The following is a 19,233-nucleotide window of genomic DNA, read 5'->3' as shown; positions in this document are numbered from 1 at the left end:
TCCTTTAAAGAGGCGCATTTAAGAGAACCCCAACCTCGAGAATTCAGCTATATCTGGTACAACCATCGTTAATACTGTACATAGCCCGATGTGACCCATAATGGTCTGTCATTGCAAAGATGTCATTATAAGGATAAAAAATTGAAATATGCCAGAAGAATAACTCCCTGCTACAGATGCTTCATTGTTGTCACTATGCTTCACTATTGGTATCAATCTGACAACTGATCTGCTTCATCCTCAGGTATACTGGGTAGTTAGCGTGCACTCTAGTCAAATATAGACGAGGTACAGGTGCAACAGACCAGTAGGTCCTAATTACAAGTTAATTAAATTCACCGCACACTCAAACAGACTTTATGCAAATAGGTGTTCATTTTATTACATGTGGGAGCCAAACAGGAATATAGCACACAGTGGAAGCGATATAAATAAAAGACGTTTCGGCTCAGCCCGAGCCTTTATCATATTATCGCTGAAATATAAAGAGAGATATCAGAGATTGACCAAAACAGATAAACAAATCACAAAAATCCATAAAATATAAAGGTTATCCCAGTGGAACACAAGGTAAGAACATATACATATATACAGTATATACAGTGATAATCCATAGTTAAGGATACATCAATCAAATGCCTAGTAAACTAGCAACAACTAGAACTAAGATATCAAGGAGGGTATTACCTTATTCCAATATTGGAGGTTTGTATAGGGTGCAGGAGGAGAGGAGAATCTCTCAAGAAGAAATACCAAGATAAATGGCTGAAAGGAATTATCAGATATGCGGTTAGTCATTTCACATATACAATGGCCACATATTATGTCAGTGTAAAGATGTTTCTTTAAAGGGTAAGAATGTTATATATATATATATATATATATATATATATATATATATATATGTGCATACATACACATAGAACTATTTTTGAGTAATAATGGTGTCATCATATGATAGAGTAAAAAATACACATAAGGGGTTAAGTGCTTGTTTGCACTGTGTGAGCCTCCAGTGTCTAGTCTGGTGAGTCATTACAGAGCAGAACGTGCACATAGAGGTCAGCACTATGCCTTGCATGTTAGTCGGTGTCTTATCTTGTTACCCGATGTGTGCTGAGAGAAGGAAGCGCTCCCGCGCCTGTCAGAGGTGGCGTCCTGTGGCATACTAACAGCCTGGAGTGCTTTATATGGGAGCCCTGTGATGACGTCAAACAGGAAATGAGATTCCAGGGCCCGAAGTGACCTCGCATTACCCTGTGTGTACTGCGCAGACTCAGGGACTTTGTTTAGAGAATGGATAAGCCAGACGGTTACCAGGGTAACAGGGGGCCTTGTCTGCAGCTCTAGGAGCAGAGTTGTATTGGAGTTAACCCCGTGTGTATGGTGTCAAGAAAAATAGGGCATGTATCAAGTTTAGGTGGATGTGGCAGATAGCCTGTTGGCACAGTACTGTAAATACAGACCTGTGAGATATATATATATATATATATATATATATATATATATATACACACACACACATATATGTGTATAGAAGGTGAATAGAAATAAAAAAAAAATAAATTCAAAAGAATAGAGTATACAAAACTGAAAAACATGAAAAGAATAATGAAATAAAAATTATAAAAAAATGATGACTTAACCCCTTGTGTATTTTTTACTCTATCATATGATGATACCATTATTACTCAAAAATAGTTCTATGTGTATGTATGCACATATATATATATATATATATATATATATATATATATATATATATATATATATATATATATATATATATATATATATACACTCACTGGCCACTTTATTAGGTACACCTGTCCAACTGTGTGTTAAGACTTAATTTCTAATCTGCCAATCACATGGCGGCAACTCAGTGCATTTAGGCATGTAGACATGGTCAAGACAATCTCCTGCAGTTCAAACCGAGCATCAGTATGGGGAAGAAAGGCGATTTGAGGGCCTTTGAACGTGGCATGATTGTTGGTGCCAGAAGGGCTGGTCTGAGTATTTCAGAAACTGCTGATCTACTGGGATTTTCACGCACAACCATCTCTAGGGTTTACAGAGAATGGTCCGAAAAAGAAAAAAAATCCAGTGAGCGGCAGTTCTGTGGCCGGAAATGCCTTGTTGATGCCAGAGGTCAGAGGAGAATGGGCAGACTGGTTCGAGCTGATAGAAAGGCAACAGTGACTCAAATTGCCACCCGTTACAACCAAGGTAGGCAGAAGAGCATCTCTGAACGCACAGTGCGTCGAACTTTGAGGCAGATGGGCTACAGCAGCAGAAGACCACACTGGGTACCACTCCTCTCAGCTAAGAACAGGAAACTGAGGCTACAATTTGCACAAGCTCATCGAAATTGGACAGTAGAAGATTGGAAAAACGTTGCCTGGTCTGATGAGTCTCGATTTCTGCTGCGACATTCGGATGGTAGGGTCAGAATTTGGCGTAAACAACATGAAAGCATGGATCCATCCTGCCTTGTATCAACGGTTCAGGCTGGTGGTGGTGGTGTCATGGTGTGGGGAATTTTTTCTTGGCACTCTTTGGGCCCCTTGGTACCAATTGAGCATCGTTGCAACGCCACAGCCTACCTGAGTATTGTTGCTGACCATGTCCATCCCTTTATGACCACAATGTACCCAACATCTGATGGCTACTTTCAGCAGGATAATGCGCCATGTCATAAAGCTTGAATCATCTCAGATTGGTTTCTTGAACATGACAATGAGTTCACTGTACTCAAATGGCCTCCTCAGTCACCAGATCTCAATCCAATAGAGCATCTTTGGGATGTGGTGGAACGGGAGATTCGCATCAGGGATGTGCAGCCGACAAATCTGCGCCAACTGTGTGATGCCATCATGTCAATATGGTCCAAAATCTCTGAGGAATGCTTCCAGCACCTTGTTGAATCTCTGCCACGAAGAATTGAGGCAGTTCTGAAGGCAAAAGGGGGTCCAACCCATTACTAGCATGGTGTACCTAATAAAGTGGCCAGTGAGTGTGTGTATATATATATATATATATATATATATATATATATCATTCTTACCCTTTAGCTCCTTCCTGACATGAGACGTACTATCCCGTCCTTGGGACCCGGGCCCCTATGCCCATAGACAGGATAGTACGTCTACCGCGATCAGTGGCGCCCACGTGGTGAGCGCCGCTGATCACGGCCGGGTGTCAGCTGATTATCACAGCTGACACCCGGCACAATGTGTCAGGGGCGGTCACGGACCGCCCCCGACACGTTAACCCATTGCACACCACGATCAAACATGATCACGGTGTACCGGGGGTTATAGGGAAGCATCGGCAGGGAGGGGGCTCCCTCCGTGCTTCCCTGAGCCCCCCACGGCAGCGCAATGTGCAGCGCTGGGCCCCCGAATCCAAGATGGCGACGGGGGCCTTCGGGGGCCTGCAGGAAGCTGGCTTCCTCAGTGCCTGCAAAGCGCAGGCATGAGGAAGCCTTCTGCAGTGCCTGTGACAGATTGCTGATCTGTCACAGTGATCTGTGATGTGACAGATCAGCGATCTGTCACAGTGATCTGTGATGTGACAGATCAGCGATCTGTCACAGGACAGTGATGTCCCACCTGGGACTATTTAATAAAGTTAAAAAAAAAATAAAAAAAAAGTGTTAAAATAAATTAAAAAAAAATCGCCAAATTAATTAGAAAAAAAAAAAAAATATTCCCCCAAATAAATCCATTTTTTTTAGAAATAATAAAAAACCCCCAAAACAATAAAAGTAAACATATTGGGTATTGCCGCGTCCGTAACGACCCGCCCTATAAAACTGTCCCATTAGTTAACCCCTTTAGCGAACCCCTTAAAAAATAAAAATAAAAAACGAAGCAAAAAATAATGATTTATTATCATACCGCCAAACAAAGTGTAATAACGCGCGATCAAAAAGACGCATATAAATATCCATGGTACCGCTGAAAACGTCATCTTGTCCCGCAAAAAACGAGCTGCCACACAGCATCATCCGCAAAAAATAAAAAAAGTTATAGCTCGCAGAATAAAGCGATGCAAAAATAATTATTTTTTATATAAAATAGTTTTCATTGCATAAAAGCGCCAAAACATAAAAAAATGACCTAAATGAGGTATCGCTGTAACCGTACTGACCCGAAGAATAAAACCGCTTTATCAATTTTATCGCACGCGGAACGGTGTAAACGCACCCCCCCCCAAAAGAAATTCATGAAACGCTGGTTTTTGTTCATTCTGCGTCCCAAAAATCGGCATAAAAAGCGATCAAAAAATGTCACGTGCCCGAAAATGGTTCCAATAAAAACGTCAACTCGTCCTGCAAAAAATAAGACCTCACATGACTCGGTGGGTCAAAATACGGAAAAATTAGAGCTCTCAATATGTGGTGATGCAAAAACTATTTTTTACAATAAAAAGCGTCTTTTAGCATGTGACAGCCGCCAAACATTAAAACCGCCATAAATAGTAAATCAAACCCCCCGTTATCACCAACTTAGTTAGGGAAAAATAATAAAATAAAAAAAGTATTTATTTCCATTTTTCCATTAGGGCTAGGGTTAGGGCTAGGGGTGTGTTGGGGTTCGGGTTGGAGTTAGAATTGGGGGTTTCCACTGTTTGGGCACATCAGGGGCTCTCCAAATGCAACGTGGCATCTGATCTCAATTCCAGCCAATTCTGAGTTGAAAAAGTCAAATGGTGCTCCTTCCCTTCCAAGCTCTGCCATGCACCCAAACAGTGTTTTACCCCCACATGTAGGGTATCAGCCTACTCAGGTCAAATTGCAAAACAATTTTTGGGGTCCAATTTCTCCTGTTACCTTTAGGAAAATAAAAAATTGGGGACAAAAATCATTTTTGTGGAAAAAAAATGATTTTTTTATTTTCATGCCTGAGCGTTATAAACTTCTGTGAAGCACTTGGGGGTTCAAAGTGCTCACCACACATCTAGATAAGTTCCTTAGGGGGTCTCGTTTCCAAAATGGGGTCATTTGTGGGCGTTTCCACTGTTTAGGTACATTAGGGGCTCTCCAAAGGCAACATGACACCCGCAGACCATTCCATCAAAGTCTGCATTCCAAAACGTCACTACTTCCCTTCCGAGCCCTGACGTGTGTCCATACAGTAGTTTTCTCCAACATATGGGGTGTCAGCCTACTCATGACAAATTGGACAACAACTTTTGGGGCCCAATTTCTCCTGTTACCCTTGGGAAAATGAAAAAATTGGGGACTAATTGATCATGTTTGTGGAAAAAATACGAATTTTTTATTTTCACGCCCGGGCGTTATAAACTTCTGTGAAGCACTGGGGGGTTCAAAGTGCTCACCACACATCTAGATAAGTTCCTTGGGGGGTCTAGTTTACAAAATGGTGTCATTTGTGGGTGTTTCCACTGTTTAGGTACATCAGGGGTTTTCCAATCGCGACATGGTGTCCGATTTCAATTCCAGTCAAAAACGTCAAATGGCGCTGCTTCGCTTCCGAGCTCTGCCATGCGCCCAAATAGTGGTTTACCCCCACATGTGGGGTATCAGCGTACTCAGGACAAATTGCACAATAACTTTTAGGGTCCTGTTACCCTTGGAAAAATAAGAATTGAGGGTGAAAAGATCATTTTCGTGGAAAAAATATGATTTTTTAAATGTACAGCTTTATGTTATAAACTTCTGTGAAGCCCTTGGGGGTTCAAAGTTCTCACCACACATCTATATAAGTTCCTTGGGGGGTCTAGTTTCCAAAATGGGGTCTCTTGTAGGGGGTTTCCACTGTTTAGGTACATCAGGGACTCTCCAAACGTGACATGGCGTCCGATCTGAATTCCAGCCAATTTTGCTTTGAAAAAGTCAAACGGCGCTCCTTCCATTCTGAGCTCTGCCATGCACCGAAACAGTCGTTCCCCCCCACATATCAGGTATCAGCGTACTCAGGACAAATTGCACAATAACTTTTGCAGTCCAATTTCTCCTGTTACCCTTGGTAAAATAAAAAAAATTGAACCTGAAGTATTTTTTTTGTGAAAAAAAGTTAGATGTTCATTTTTTTTAAATATTCAAAAAAATTCCTGTGACGCACCTAAAGGGTTAATAAACTTCTTGAATGTGGTTTTGAGCACCTTAAGGGGTGCAGTTTTTAGAATGGTGCCACTATTGGGTATTTTCTATCATATAGACCCCTCAAAGTGACCTTAAATGTGATGTGGTCCTAAAAATAAAATGGTGTTGTAAAAATGAGAAATCGCTGGTCAACTTTTAACCCTTATAACTTCCTAACAAAAAAAAATTTTGGTCCAAAATTGTGCTGATGTAAAGGAAACATGTGGGTAATGTTAGTTATCAAGCTTTTGTGTGCTGTATCTCTGTGATTTAAGGGCATAAAAATTCAAAGTTGGAAAATTGCGAAATTTTCAAAATTTTCGCCAAATTTCCGTTTTTCTCACAAATAAACGCAAGTTATTTGAATGAAATTTTACCACTAACATGAAGTACAATATGGCACGAGAAAATGTCAGAATCACCGGGATCCATGGAAGCGTTCCAGAGTTATGACCTCATAAAAGTACAGTGGTCAGAATTGTAAAAATTGGCCCGATCATGAACGTGCAAACCACCCTTGGGGGTGAAGGGGTTAAAGAAACATCTTTACACTGACATAATATGTGGCCATTGCATATGTGAAATGACTAACCGCATATCTGATAATTCCTTTCAGCCATTTATCTTGGTATTTCTTCTTGAGAGATTCTCCTCTCCTCCTGCACCCTATACAAACCTCCAATATTGGAATAAGGTAATACCCTCCTTGATATCTTAGTTCCAGTTGTTGCTAGTTTACTAGGCATTTGATTGATGTATCCTTAACTATGGATTATCACTGTATATACTGTATATATGTATATGTTCTTACCTTGTGTTCCACTGGGATAACCTTTATATTTTATGGATTTTTGTGATTTGTTTATCTGTTTTTGTCAATCTCTGATATATCTCTCTTTATATTTCAGCGATATGATGATAAAGGCTCGGGCTGAGCCGAAACGTCTTTTATTTATATCGCTTCCACTTTCATCCTCAGGTATGTCCCGTGGCTGCAACACCTTCAGCACCCATCTTTCCTGAACCCCAATCACTCCTGTATATGTCTGCTATCAATGGTATGTCCCGTGGCTGCAACACCTTCAGCACCCATCTTTCCTGAACCCCAATCACTCCTGTATCTGCCTGCTATCAATGGTATGTCCCGTGGCTGCAACACCTTCAGCACCCATCTTTCCTGAACCCCAATCACTCCTGTATCTGTCTGCTATCAATAATTTATGTGTCCTTTTGGATCTGTTTTTTTTTTCTCTCTCTTCTTTCCTGACTTTTAATTAATCTCCTGTGTGTGCAAGCAGCGTCCCTGATCACACCTGGGCCTGTTTGATGTGCATTTGAACTGTTATAATAAATTATGACCCATTGGTCTGTGTAGACCCTGGTCTGTCATTGCAAGGATGTCCTTATAAGGATAAAAAACTGAAATATGCCAGAAGTGAGCCAGAAGTGACCAGAAGGTACGCCTAAACTCTGTTTAAACATACAAAATTTCTTTGTTAGCTCTACACTTACTCTCACCATGCTGAAATATGCTCTAATGGTTTTGCCTCTATTACTTCTAACTCTCCTTCGCTATCCACATACCCCAGCACCCTTTAACCAAGTAATAATCTCTCCTTCCCTCTTGTCTCCCCACCTGACCTCCTCCGCTGACCAGCTCCTCAACTTCAGATCGCTCCTAATAACACACAAAACATGTCTCCCACTCTCCTCCCATCTGCTCTGCCTCTCTCTGCTTCTCCTCACTGCTGGCGACATATCTCCCAATCCTGGACAACCACAGCTCATACCATCCATTATTACCCCCTTTTATCACTCCCAATCCAATAAAAACACCCAAAATCATTACAACCTCAGATCCGTGCCTTTGACGCCCACCACCCTGCTCCCTCTGTCGGGATCAGTCTGGAATGCCTGCTCCGAGTCTGCAATAAACTGCATGTAATTCACCAACTCTTTGCCTCTCACAATTTTTCCTTCCTTGTCCTCACTGAAACATGGCTGACGCCCTCCGACACCGCCTCCCTTGCTGCACTATGCTATGGCGCCCTCCACTTCATCCACACTCCTCACCCTGGCAACAGACATGGTGGAGGAGTGGGCCTTCTCCTTTCTTCCAACTGCACCTTCAACCCAATCCCACCTCTTTCCTCCCTTGTCCCCCCTCCTTCACTGCACTCAAACAAGCAACACTTGCATTCAAATCAGCTCTCACCTATGCTAAACAGGCCTACTTTACATCCCTTGTATCTTCCTTATCACACAAACCCAAACAGTTGTTCAATACTTTTCACACTCTCCTCTAACCACCACTGCCCCCTCCAACTTCCCTAATCTCTGCTGAGGGCTTCGCCATGCACTTCAAAAACAAGATAGACCAAATACGACCAAGCAAGTCTTTATTGCTCAACCACAACCCCTTTGTATACCAGACCAATGCCCAAACCCCATAACCTCCTTATCCAACATCACTGATGGGGAGCTTGCTCATCTCTCCAAATCACACCTCACCACTTGTGCAATTGACCCCATCTCCCATCTCCTCCCCAACCTCACCACCACTCTTATCCCATCTCTAACCCACCTCTTCAACCTATCACTAACCTCCGGTACCTTCCCTTCTGCTTTCAAACATGCTACAATCACGCCTATCCTCAAAAAGCCAACCCTTGACCCAACCGCTATGTCCAGCTATCACCCAATATTGCTACTCCCATTCGCTTCCATACTCCTGGAGCAGGACATCCACACAGAACTTTCCTCCCATCTCTCATCTAACCTGCTCTTTGACAATCTACAGTCTGGTTTCCACCCCCATCACTCCACTGAGACAGCCCTGACCAAAATTACTAACGACCTACTTGCAGCCAAAGCGAACAGACAATACTCTATACTCCTCCTTCTAGACCTGTCCTCTGCCTTCGAAATAGTTGACCACTGCCTCCTACTGCAGATCCTCTCTTCCTCTGGCAATAAAGACCTTACCCTATCCTGGATCTCCTCATACCTCTGCAACCGCACATTCAGCATCTCCCACACTACCTCCTCATCCCACCCTCTCTCTGTTGGAGTCCCCCAAGGCTCTGTTCTAGGACCCCTACTCTTCTCAATCTATACACTTGGCATGGGGCAACTCAAAGTCCCATGGATTCCAGTACCACCTTTATGCTGATGATCTACCTCTCTGGCCCAGACGTCACCTCTCTGCTCTCCAAAATCCCGAAGTGTCTATCAGCCATATCCTCCTTCTCTCGCTTCCTCAAACTGAGTGTGGACAAATCAGAACTGATCTTTCCCCCATCTCACAGATCTTCCTTACCTGACCTATCTAACAATTGACGACATCACACTTTCCCCCGTACCAGATATCCGCTGCCTCGGAGTAACCCTCGACTCTGCCCTGTCCTTCAAACCGCACATCCAAGCTCTCTCCATCTCAAAAAAACTTCCAGAATCTGTCCCATCCTCAACCCTCACTCTACTAAAATGCTTGTGCATGCCCTCATCTTCCATCTCGACTATTGCAGCATCCTTTTCTGTGGCCTCCCTGCTAACACCCTCGCACCTCTCCAGTCCATCCTTAACTCTGCTGCCTAATTCATCTCTCCTCGCTACTCCTCCGCAAATCTCTCCACTGGCTCCCACTCCCTCAGCGTATCCAATTCAAATTACTAATGCTGTGCTACAAGGCCATCTATAACCTGTCTCCTCCATATATCTCTGAATTAATCTCCCGATATCCTCCCTCATGTAATCTCCGATCCTCCCAAGACCTAGTTCTCCTCCACACTTATTTGCTCCTCACCCAACCGCCTCCAAGACTTCTCCCGAATATCCCCCATCCTCTGGAATTCTTTGCCCCAACACGTCCAGCTATCAACCACACTCGGATCCTTCAGACGGAACCTGAAAACCCATCTCTTCAGGAAAGCCTACAGCCTGCAATGATCCCCGCTGCCCCCTCACCACTACTGGAACTACCACCTCACCATCACTGGAGCTGCTGCAACCCCCCAACCTACTGTCTCCTTCCCCATCTTGTAGAATGTAAGACCAAAAGGGCAGGGTCCTCTCTCCCCTCTATATCAGTCTGTGATTGTTAGTTTGTTTACTGTAAGTGATCTGTAATTTGTATGTTACCCCGTCTCATGTACAGCACCATGGAATCAATGGCGCTATATAAATATTAATAATAATAAATGCGCCTCTTTAAAGGAGTAAGTGGATGGCGTCTAATGTGAAATGTTAGGGGTGAAATATGAAGCTGATTGCTAATGTTGAATATAGAAAACACCTGATGCTATAATGAATAGGGCTTGGATAGGCATGTATGACGTTTTCTGTTGAGAGGGCTATGTGCAACTGCGGAGAAGATCTGCAGATTTAAATTAATTCTAAGTCCGGACGCCGCTGACAGGCTGATCGTGCATGCGCAAACTGTTCTCTGTGTCATAGTTATTTGGACGCCGAGAACGGAGTGAACACGCATGCGCAGTGGGCGCGCTTGCACTTCAGTGTGCCCTACAGGTCAGAAGCTGTCAGCTCCAATAATCCAGGCCTCCTGTGAAGACAGGAAACATCTAATGTGGCGCGTGGTATAAAAGATGGGCAGGTGAGCAGCCTCCTAGAGGGCATTTTGGAGCATGAAGGCACTAATTCACATCTTGAAACTCCCCTGATGAGCTTGACCATAGCAAAACGTGTCGGGAGAAGGGAGCAGTATTCTTATGGAGACCCAACACTATACTGAGAATGGGTGAGATCTTTCCTTAATACATGCCGTTTTTTATATATGCAAACTCTAAGAAGTGATATTGGATATGGATGATGTGTCTTCTTAGGTTATGAGACACATATATGAATTGGAAACCCCAGTTTGGTTTGTTGTGCCGCCCATGTTGGATTATTTTGGATCCTTTCGTGCTGCTTTATGGTCTATGGGACATGTGTATGTTTACATTAACTAGATAAAGGGTAAATGCAATATTTTCTCATTGTGGAGTACAATTCCCCTCAAACCATAGACTATGTTCAGTATTCTTAAGGGAGTATATCACCTATGACATGAGAAGAATACTGTGATAGGCACCACTAGCCTCAAACTCAGACTGCTCTGTATAAAGGATAACAGATATATTCCTGCGCATTGTCATTTGTGATAAGTTTCCTAAAGAAGGCTGGGTGTCCTTGACATTGCATAGACACTTACACAGTTGTGGCCAAAAGTATTGACACCCCTGCAATTCTGTCAGATAATACTCAGTTTCTTCCTGAAAATGATTGCAAACACAAATTCTTTGGTATTATCTTCATTTAATTTGTCTTAAATGAAAAAACACAAAAAGAATTGTCCTAAAGCCAAATTGGATATAATTCCACAACAAACATAAAAAAAAGAGGGTGGACAAAAGTATTGGCACTGTGATGCTTCTCTAATTTGTGTAATTAACAGCACCTGTAACTTACCTGTGGCACCTAACAGGTGTTGGCAATAACTAAATCACACTTGCAGCCAGTTGACATGGATTAAAGTTGACTCAACCTCTGTCCTGTGTCCTTGTGTGTACCACATTGAGCATGGAGAAAAGAAGACCAAAGAACTGTCTGAGGACTTGAGAAACCAAATTGCGAGGAAGTATGAGCAATCTCAAGGCTACAAGTCCATCTCCAAAGACCTGAATGTTCCTGTGTCATCAAGAAGTTTAAAGCCCATGGCACTGTGGCTAACCTCCCTAGATGGGGACGGAAAAGAAAAATTGACAAAAGATTTCAACGCAAGATTGTGTGGATGTTGGATAAAGAATCTTGACTAACATCCAAACAAGTTCAAGCTGCCCTGCAGTCCGAGGGTACAACAGTGTCAACCCGTACTATCCGTCGGCGTCTGAATGAAAAGTGACTGTATGGTAGGAGACCCAGGAAGACCCCACTTCTTACCCCGAGACATAAAAAAGCCAGGCTGGAGTTTGCCAAAACTTACCTGAAAAAGCCTTAAATGTTTTGGAAGAATGTTGTCTGGTCAGATGAGACAAAAGTAGAGCTTTTTGGGCAAAGGCATCAACATAGAGTTTACAGGAGAAAAAAGAGGCATTTAAAGAAAAGAACACGGTCCCTACAGTCAAACATGGTGGAGGTTCCCTGATGTTTTGGGGTTGCTTTGCTGGCTCTGGCACTGGACTGCTTGACCGTGTGCATGGCATTATGAAGTCTGAAGACTACCAACAAATTTTGCAGCATAATGTAGGGCCCAGTGTGAGAAAGCTGGGTCTCCCTCAGAGGTCATGGGTCTTCCAGCAGGACAATGACCCAAAACACACTTCAAAAAGCACTAGAAAATGGTTTGAGAGAAAGTACTGGAGACTTCTAAGGTGGCCAGCAATGAGTCCAGACCTGAATCCCATAGAACACCTGTGGAGAGATATAAAAATGGCAGTTTGGAGAAGGCACCCTTCAAATATCAGGGACCTGGAGCAGTTTGCCAAAGAATGGTCTAAAATTCCAGCAGAGCATTGGCATTGTAAGAAACTCATTGATGGTTACCGGAAGCGGTTGGTAGCAGTTATTTTGGCTAAAGGTTGTGCAACCAAGTATTAGGCTGAGGGTGCCAGTACTTTTGTCTGGCCCATTTTTGGAGTTTTGTGTGAAATGATCAATGTTTTGCTTTTTGTTTCATTCTCTTTCGTGTTTTTTCATTTAAGACAAATTAAATTTAGATAATACCAAAGAATTTGTGTTTGCAATCATTTTCAGGAAGAAACTAAGTATTATCTGACAGAATTGCAGGGGTGTCATTACTTTTGGCCACAACTGTACATGCGATTCTCTGTTTTTTGTTTGTCTTTTGTCCCACGTGCACTTTTTATTAGGAACTAATGTTCCTTTTTAACATACTTTGAATAAAGTTGATTAGTTTTACATTGTGATATTTTTCATATATTCTACTGGCTTGCTGTTATCTAGACATTTTTTCTGGCTGGTACATCACTTGCAATTTTGTGTTTCTGAAAAGGCTATGGCAGGTTTCTTGACCACTGGTATAGACACAAATGCCTCGATATCTGAGGCTAGGGAGGTCTTCTCTGATAAAGTGTTTACTCAAAAAAGGTATACCCCCTCCTATAGTGTGGCATTTAAAGAATTAGATAAAACATACAGAGCTCAAATAACCTCGTGGTGGGAGGTCCAAAGCCTGGATAACTACATCTGATCCGGTATTGTAACCCGCCACCTGAGAATTACCCTTACCCCTGGGTTCAGGTATAAAAACGCGCCCCTACTCACAAAGTGGGAAAAAGAGGAAACAGAGAGCTCTATTAGGTTCATGCGACTCCTGCTGGAGGAAGAAGAAAGTAATCTAACACACTGACTGAAGCATTGAAAGAACAGATTGAGATAACAAAACAATATACAAGTGAACCAGATTTCTCTGTTAAAGAGGCCAACCTCCAGAGTAGTCTGGAGAATTTCCAATTCCAACTCAAAGAGAGGAAACATAAGTTATATAACAGGGATCTTCAGGAGTTCAGAGATAACAAAGCTTACACGGTACAAGTGGTTAGAAACAATAGACCAGTGGATACAGATATATCATCATCCGAAGCTTAATTCTCTGATGCTGAGAATAGATCAAGACACTTCAGAGGAAGGGGTAGGGGTAGAGGACGACGAGGGAACAGTCACAACAGAGGTGCCAATAAAAGGTCACCATCAAAGAAAGATTTTTTTAGACCTAAGTTACCCTCTGAGGTACCGTCTGAACCCCCACAACAGGCAAGATGGCCACAGGTGATTAATTTGTCATGAAGACCTCTCACTAAGAACGAGATGTGTGTCCTAAGTAAGGAACTTTCATTTGTCCCTACATCGGACTTGGATTTATTTGAAACCGTTAAAGATCTTAACCTGTTTGCATGTAAATTAAAATGGAAGAAACATTTTGCTTAACAGGCCCAAAAAACTTCACTCGAACTAGGTATATCTGAGGATCTTCTACCAGATGTTCAATTTGTGTTTCATCTGGGAGATGTAGATCCTAAAACAAGAGAGGGCCCATTCACTAATCTTAAAAAAAAAAAAGTACAAATATGTCTCCACCATTGGGAGATGTTAACTATTGACGTGTTTGTTAATCTTGTCACAAATGATCTAGTAGAATCTGGGAACCTTCTTAATTCAAAGGTCCACAATTTGAAAAGAGAGGAAATGATGTCTTAAAGATCTTGAAAATGACCACACCATAACAATAAAAAGCTCTGATTAAGGAGGCAATGCGGTTGTTATGGATACAACCCAGTATAAGGCCCGTCTTTCAATCTTGAATGACCAGACGAACTGTGAAGCCCTAACGTCTAACCCTTGGAGGAATCTGAGTGAATCACTAAAAATACTAATCAATGCCCTCGAATTGATTGATAAGAATGAGAATTTTTGATCCCCACACATCCATCTACGGCGACTTTTTAATGCCTGCCGAAAATCCATAAGGGCTTAAACCCATTGAAGGGTAGATCCATAGTAGCAGGCATAAATAGCCTGACTCAAAACCTGGGTATATACAGTGGGGCAAAAAAGTATTTAGTCAGTCAGCAATAGTGCAAGTTCCACCACTTAAAAAGATGAGAGGCGTCTGAAATTTACATCATAGGTACACCTCAACTATGGGAGACAAACTGAGAAAAAAAAATCCAGAAAATCACATTGTCTGTTTTTTTTTTCATTTTATTTGCATATTATGGTGGAAAATAAGTATTTGGTCAGAAACAAGCAATCAAGATTTCTGGCTCTCACAGACCTGTAACTTCTTCTTTAAGAGTCTCCTCTTTCCTCCACTCATTACCTGTAGTAATGGCACCTGTTTAAACTTGTTATCAGTATAAAAAGACACCTGTGCACACCCTCAAACAGTCTGACTCCAAACTCCACTATGGTGAAGACCAAAGAGCTGTCAAAGGACACCAGAAACAAAATTGTAGCCCTGCACCAGGCTGGGAAGACTGAATCTGCAATAGCCAACCAGCTTGGAGTGAAAAAATCAACTGTGGGAGCAATAATTAGAAAATGGAAGACATACAAGACCACTGATAATCTCCCTCGATCTGGTGCTCCACGCAAAATCCCACCCCGTGGGGTCAGAATGATCACAAGAACGGTGAGCAAAAATCCCAGAACCACGCGGGGGGACCTAGTGAATGAACTGCAGAGAGCTGGGACCAATGTAACAAGGCCTACCATAAGTAACACACTACGCCACCATGGACTCAGATCCTGCAGTGCCAGACGTGTCCCACTGCTTAAGCCTGTACATGTCCGGGCCCGTCGGAAGTTTGCTAGAGAGCATTTGGATGATCCAGAGGAGTTTTGGGAGAATGTCCTATGGTCTGATGAAACCAAACTGGAACTGTTTGGTAGAAACACAACTTGTCGTGTTTGGAGGAAAAAGAATACTGAGTTGCATCCATCAAAAACCATACCTACTGTAAAGCATGGTGGTGGAAACATCATGCTTTGGGGCTGTTTCTCTGCAAAGGGGCCAGGACGACTGATCCGGGTACATGAAAGAATGAATGGGGCCACGTATCGTGAGATTTTGAGTGCAAACCTCCTTCCATCAGCAAGGGCATTGCAGATGAAACGTGGCTGGGTCTTTCAACATGACAATGATCCAAAGCACACCACCAGGGCAACGAAGGAGTGGCTTCGTAAGAAGCATTTCAAGGTCCTGGAGTGGCCTAGCCAGTCTCCAGATCTTAACCCTATAGAAAACCTTTGGAGGGAGTTGAAAGTCCGTGTTGCCAAGCGAAAAGCCAAAAACATCACTGCTCTAGAGGAGATCTGCATGGAGGAATGGGCCAACATACCAACAACAGTGTGTGGCAACCTTGTGAAGACTTACAGAAAACGTTTGACCTCTGTCATTGCCAACAAAGGATATATCACAAAGTATTGAGATGAAATTTTGTTTCTGACCAAATACTTATTTTCCACCATAATATGCAAATAAAATGAAAAAAAAACAGACAATGTGATTTTCTGGATTTTTTTTTCTCAGTTTGTCTCCCATAGTTGAGGTCTACCTATGATGTAAATTACAGACGCCTCTCATCTTTTTAAGTGGTGGAACTTGCACTATTGCTGACTGACTAAATACTTTTTTGCCCCACTGTACTTAGATCATGTACTTAGACCATTTGTGTTGACTTTAAGTTCCTATATACGAGGTACAGGTGATCTTTTGTGTAGACTGGATAGTTTACTGTATGTCTTGAAGAAGATATGATTTTTGGAAGTATAGACGTTGAGGCTTTATATTCCTCTATTCTCCATGAAAAAGGGCTAAGGGCTGCTGAGTACTATTTAAAGACACGTGGACATTATATAAAACATAATGCTTATGTGTTGAAAGCATTGGAATTCTGACTAATAATGTTTTTCTCTTCGGCAACAAGTACTTCCACCAGCTCAGGGGTACCGCGATGGGTTGCCCCTGTGCACCTACTTATGCAAATTTTCTCCTGGGCTGGTGGGAGGAAAAAGTTGTATTTGATGATACTGTGGATTCTCGTCAAGATAACGTAGCCTTATGGCTACGCTATATCGATGACATTTTTGTCATCTGGAAAGGAACAGAGATGGAATTTGCCTCCTTTGTAGAAGGGCTGAATTCTAATGATTTGGGGCTGTGGTTCACCCATGAAGTACATGGATCCCAGTTGACATTCCTTGATGTCTGCATCCAAAAAGTTCAAAATGGCATAATTCAGACTAGTAACCATAGGAAACCTACAGCCACTAACTCCTTGTTACGATGGGAAAGCAGTCATCCCCTCCCTCAAAAGAAGGGTATACCAAAGGGGCAATATTTTAGTATATGCCGAAACTGCTCAAATATTTCGAAATTCAAAGAGCAGGCTGACGATTTGAGAGGGCGCTTTCAGGAGAGGGGCTAACCGGACTATGTACTTAAAGAAGCATAGAAAGAATCCCTAAAAAAGGATTGGAAAGTGCTTCTAAATAGCGAAGACAAAACAATAGGAGTAGAAGTGACACGTTTTATCACTAAATTTTCAAATGGCTCTGAGAAAGTCAGAAAAATTCTGAAACGCCATTGGTCAGTACTCATGATGGATGTGGACATAAAGGAAACAATAGGTCCCAGACCACAAGTGACATTTAAAAAGAAAAGAATCGGTCCCTTAAAGACAGACTAGTCCATAGCCATTTTAGAGATGTACCCATAAAAACGTGGATTGACAGAGGGATAAAAGGATGTCAGAGATGTGGTAATTGTAAAGCCTGCCAATCTGTGACACAAGGGAAGACCTTCAAAAGTAATAATACAAGTAAGGAATATACAATTAGGTAATTTATTAACTGCCGCACTGCAGGGATAGTGTATAAGGCAACATGTGCTTGTGGTTTGGAGTATATAGAGAAGACAAAGAGGGAGTTCAGGAGGATTGGTGAACACATCAGAGACATAGTGAACCGTAGGGATACAGCAATAGCTAACAATGTTAATTCTGTACACCAAGGGGATCATAAAAAAAAAAGAATTTTATGGGGATTGACAAGATTTCTCCCACCATTAGAGGGGGTAATTCGGATAAGCTTATCCTACAAAAAGAATGTAAATGGATATTTTGGTTGAAGACCATCCACCCTACGAGTCTGAATGACCAACTATCCTTTGCCCCTTTTCTGTAAGTTGGAGAAACCCCCCCTAACTTTCTTCCTTGGCACAGCTTTTCTTTCAAATCAGTGGTGACTTTCTACTGTACCCTGTATAAAACCAGATCCCTTTATAGGGGTTTAAGGGTATCAGGGTTACTCTAGGGGTTGCCATTCCGGATAATTTTGCTGACCAGGGGAGTTTTTTTCAATTTGTCCATGCTATTTAGGTTTTTCTCCCCAACCTTTTTTCTGACTTCCTGTATGAATTAATGCTAAACTCCCTTCCTGTGCCTTTCCAACTATTAAGAGAACCCCAACCTCGAGAATTCAGCTATATCTGGTACAACCATGGTTAATACTGTACATAGCCCGATGTGACCCATAATGGTTAAATAAATGAGCCTCTTTAAAGGAGTAAATGGATGGCGTCTAATGTGACCTATGGGTGAAATATGAAGATTTCTAATGTTGAATACAGAAAACACCTTATGCTAAAATGAATAGAGCTTGGATCGGCATGTATGATGTTTTCTGTTGAGAGGGCTATTTGCAACTGTGGAGAAGATCTGCAGATTTAAAATTAATTCTAAGTCTGGACGCCACTGACAGGCTGATCGCGCATGCGCAAGCTGTTCTGTGTCATAGTTATTTGGACGCCGAGAACGGAATGAATACAAAAATGGTGGGGGGAACAAGAGGCGCAATAGTGCCCTATCACTAGTGACACTTGAAGTATGAGCGGTATAACACAGTTCCACTCACCTATTCCAGTTGTGTAACCCACAACTGGCTTGAGAGCATATCACAGAATCAGCTGCTGCAGGACCTCCACCAACCACTCGCACGTGGAAAAACCTTCAGAAAGTTGTGAGGAAGGTGCCAGGAAGGGCGCCGAAACGCGTAGGAGGAAATAAAGGAGTACACTGCTACAACATCTTGCATCCCAGGTGATTTGTGAATCTCGGCAGCGCGGACTGCAACACACCCTGCTTCCCACAACTTTGAGAACGGAATGAACACGCATGTGCAGTGGGCGCTCGTGTTCCAGTGCACCCCACAGGCTGGAAGCTGTCATCTAATGTGGCGCATGGTATAAAAGATGGGCAGGTGAGCAGCCTCCTAGAGGGCATTTTGGAGCATGAAGGCACTAATTCACATCTTGAAACTCCCCTGATGAGCTTGACCATAGCGAAACGCGTCGGGAGAAGGGAGCAGTGTGCTTATGGAGAGACCCAACACTATACTGAGAATGGGTGAGATCTTTCTTTAATACATGCCGTTTTTTGTATATGCAAACTCTAAGAAGGGGGTTTTGGACATGGATGATATGTGTCTTCTTAGGTTATGACACATATATGAATTGGAAACTCCAGTTTGCTTTGTTGTGCTGCCCATGTTGGATTATTTTGGATGCTTTCGTGCTGCTATATGGTCTATGGGACATGTGTATG

General features: G+C 42.4%; 1 long non-coding RNA gene across 1 annotated transcript; it reads right to left on the bottom strand.

Moving 5' to 3' along the window:
* Positions 1–356: 356 nt before the first annotated feature.
* LOC141082560 (uncharacterized) lies at positions 357–1,260 on the bottom strand. Its single transcript, XR_012230534.1, has 3 exons — positions 1,107–1,260; positions 688–765; positions 357–475 (listed from the first exon to the last, which is right to left on the bottom strand). It is a non-coding gene; the product is annotated as an uncharacterized lncRNA (long non-coding RNA).
* Between the last annotated feature and the right edge of the window lie 17,973 nt (positions 1,261–19,233).

Source organism: Dendrobates tinctorius, unplaced genomic scaffold (assembly GCF_039654945.1).
Source record: "Dendrobates tinctorius isolate UK_male_01 unplaced genomic scaffold, ASM3965494v1 ptg000018l, whole genome shotgun sequence".
Classification (NCBI taxonomy): Eukaryota; Metazoa; Chordata; class Amphibia; order Anura; family Dendrobatidae; genus Dendrobates; species Dendrobates tinctorius.
This window is presented reverse-complemented; position numbering and strand designations above follow the sequence as displayed.